The sequence below is a fragment of the Macaca mulatta genome, chromosome 1, assembly GCF_049350105.2.
Source record: "Macaca mulatta isolate MMU2019108-1 chromosome 1, T2T-MMU8v2.0, whole genome shotgun sequence".
NCBI lineage: Eukaryota > Metazoa > Chordata > Mammalia > Primates > Cercopithecidae > Macaca > Macaca mulatta.
In genome coordinates this window covers 148,408,630-148,412,309 of record NC_133406.1, presented here as the reverse complement: position 1 = coordinate 148,412,309, position 3,680 = coordinate 148,408,630, and positions in this window count along the sequence as shown.

Sequence of the window (3,680 nt, the reverse complement as noted above, 5' to 3'; positions counted from 1 at the left end):
CTCGCCCGGCTAGTTTTTTTGTGTTTTTTTGTATTTTTTAGTAGAGACGGGGTTTCACCGTGTTAGCCAGGATGGTCTCGATCTCCTGACCTCGTGATCCGCCCGCCTCGGCCTCCCAGAGTGCTGGGATTACAGGCGTGAGCCACCGCGCCCGGCCTATTGTGTTAATTTTTATGTGCACCCAGAGCGATGTACCATTTGAAAGATATAGGTAAGCACTAAGGTACTTTTTTTTTTTTTGGCATAAAATGGATAAATTTGGATATCACAAAGGCTGTATAATTGTGTTCATGTGTTCTAGAGCCTTTTTCCTATTTCTCTAATGGGGAAGATTATCAAATAATGAGGAATATAAACGTAAGTGTGCGTGGCTGTCAATGAAACAGGGAAAGCAAAGGGAGCCTGTATTGCGCTTCCCGACTTTGAGATCTGTAAAGTAGATATTTACCCAGGAGTACAATACCTATCTCTTTCTCTTTCACTTTTATATCACATTCTTTACTATTTAAAAATATATATTATTCTAGTTAGAACAAATAATATCTAGTATCTAATAGCACAACAGGGTAACTAAAGTCAATAATAATTTCATTGTACATTTAAAAAAAAATAGAGTATAATTGGATTGTTTGTAACACAAAGGATAAATGCTTGAGGCAATAGATACCACATTTACCATGACGTGATAATTATACACTACATGCCTGTTTCAAAATATTTCATGTACCACATAAATATATATACCTACTATGTACCCACAAACAATAAAATTTTTTTTAAAATTTTTTATCAGGTATGGTAGAGTGAGCAGAAAAAACAAAAGATGCCCGGCTGGGCACAGTGGTTCACACCTGTAATCCCAGCACTTTGGAAGGCTGAGGTCGGCAGATCACCCGAGGACGGGAGTTTGAGACCAGCCTGACCAACATGGTGAAACCCCATCTCTAATCAAAATACAAAATTAGCCGGGTGTGGTGGCGCATGCCTGTAGTCCCAGCTACTCAGGAGACTGAGGCTGGAGAAACGCTTGAACCCAGGAGGTGGAGGTTGCAGTGAGCCTAGATCGCGCCATTGCACTCCAGCCTGGGCGACAGAGCGAGACTCCATCTCAAAAAAAAAAGATGCTCACAGCAGATAGTTTGGGTTGGATGACCCGAAAACAAAGACTTCAGCATGGCCATCTTGAGATCTATTAAAATATGCATTTATGCCAGGCACGGTGGCTCACACCTGTAATCCCAGCACTTTGGGAGGCCGAGGCAGGTGGATCACCTGAGATTGGGAGTTCAAGACCAGCCTAACCAACATGGAGAAACCCCCATCTCTACTAAAAATACAAAATTAGTTGAGCATGGCAGTGCATGCCTGTAATCCCAGCTACTCGGGAGGCTGAGGCAGGAGAATCTCTTCAACCTGGGAGGTGGAGGTTGCGGTGAGACAAGATTGCACCATTGCACTCCAGCCTGGGCAATAAGAGCAAAACTACCTCTCCAGAAAAAAAACCTTTATTTCATGAAACCACATACAAATGTTTCAGAGGGGCATTGGGGTGGCCATTCTTGACTCATGAGTATTCTGTATGCTAACTAAGCTCCACATATGGTAAACATCTGCCAAAAAAAAAGTTATCCTCATATGTTCTGCATCCTAAGCAATAAAGTGTGTGCATAATTACATGAAAAAAGGGAAAATTATCTTTCCATATTGAAAAAGCAAATCAGACCACTAATAAATAATAATCATATACATTTACGTGAAAAAGTAACAAAGGAAAAATGTTTCTTCATATTAAAGGAGCAAATCAGGAAATTAATAAATAGTAGTCTAAGAGTTCTTCATAAAATTTTGCCAATTTTGGCCCAGCGTAGTGGCTTATGCCTATAATCCCTGTACTTTGGGAGGCAGAAGCGGGCAGATCACTTGAGGTCAGGAGTTCGAGACCAGCCTGGCCAATATGATGAAACTTTGTCTCTACTAAAAATATCAAAATTAACTGGGCACAGTGGCAGATGCTTGTAATCCCAGCTACTTGGGAGGCTGAGGCAGGAGAATCGCTTGAACCCAGGAGGCAGAGGTTGCAGTGAGCTGAAATTGAGCCACTGCATTCCAGCCTGGATAACAGAGCGAGACCCTATCTCAAAAAATAAGTAAATAAATATAAAAATTTGCCAACTTAAAAACAAAAGAGTTAACATTATAGAAATAATTTCCACAATACTGAGAAAAAAAAAAAAAAGGAAGACATTGGCATTATTTGCATTTGCAAATCACTGTTGTTGGCTGAGTCGATTTTTCTAAGTGAAACAGCATCATGCTTACAAGAAAAAATAAGCTATTATAAATATTTTAAAAATACGAAAAGGAAAAATTCAGTGTTCTTTGTTTAATCCCAATGCTGAAAATGACTTTTTCAACTCCTGATTTTATTCTTCAGCATTTTGGCATATGAGTGAGTAGAATACTGATGCCTCTCAAATTAGAAGATTCTTGCTGAGATTTCACTGGGCTCCACCAATATGATCTCATCTTTCAGCTTGGTTATGTTCCAAATCTAGGAGTGAGGGCGAGTATATGATCAGGGAGGAAGAAAAGGAAACGTTTACATAAGCCCTGTAATAATACAACTTTCTTTTTTCTCTTTATTTCTTTTTTCTTTTTTTTTTTTTTTTGAGACAGAGTTTCATTCTTGTTGCCCAGGCTAGAGTGCAATGGCATGATCTTGGCTTGCTGCAACCTCCACCTCCCGGGTTCAAACGATTCTCCTGCCTCAGCCTCCTGAGTAGCAGAGATTACAGGGATGCGCCACCACACCTGGCTAATTTTGTATTTTTAGTAGAGACTGAGTTTCTCCATGTTGGTCAGGCTGGTCTCGAACTCCCAGCCTCAGGTGATCCACCCGCCTTGGACTCCCAAAGTGCTGGGATTACAGGTGTGAGCCACTGCACCCAGCCCAATACAACTTTTTAAAACTCCAATAGAAATCTGTGGTGAAGCCAGGTGTGGTGGCTCACGCCCGTAATCCCAGCACTTTGGGAGGCCGAGGCGGGCAGATCACCTGAGGTTAGGAGTTCGAGACCAGCCTGACCAACATGGAGAAACCCCGTCTCTACTAAATATACAAAATTAGCTGGGCATGGTGGCGCATGCCTGTAATCCAGCTACTCGGGAGGCTGAGGCAGGAGAATAGCTTGAACCCGGGAGGCAGAGGTTGTGGTGAGTCAAGATGGAGCCATTGCACTCCCACCTGGGCAACAAAAGTGAAACTCCATCTCAAAACAAAAAAATCCATTATGAAAAGAAGATGTATACATAATACATATACATACGTGTGTGTGTGTTTGTGTATTCCCTATGGGAGTACACAATCCAAACAGGGCATAATCATAGAATATGGTAAAGAAGTGAGAAAAAAGAAGTCACCCTTTGCAATGAAAACACCAAAAAGAATGAGATGAGCCATATGAAGATATCTTCCCTAGAGTGGACACACCCAAAATTTGAAACCTTATAACTAATAACGCTAGGTTGTCTTCCTAAATCACTAAGATATTGCATAAAAATCTCATCTGGAAGGCATCAAATTCAAATATTAACTAATTAATATATAATAAACTGGCCGGGTATGGTGGCTCAGGCCTGTAATCCTAGTACTTTGGGAGCCCAAGGTGAGTGGATTACTT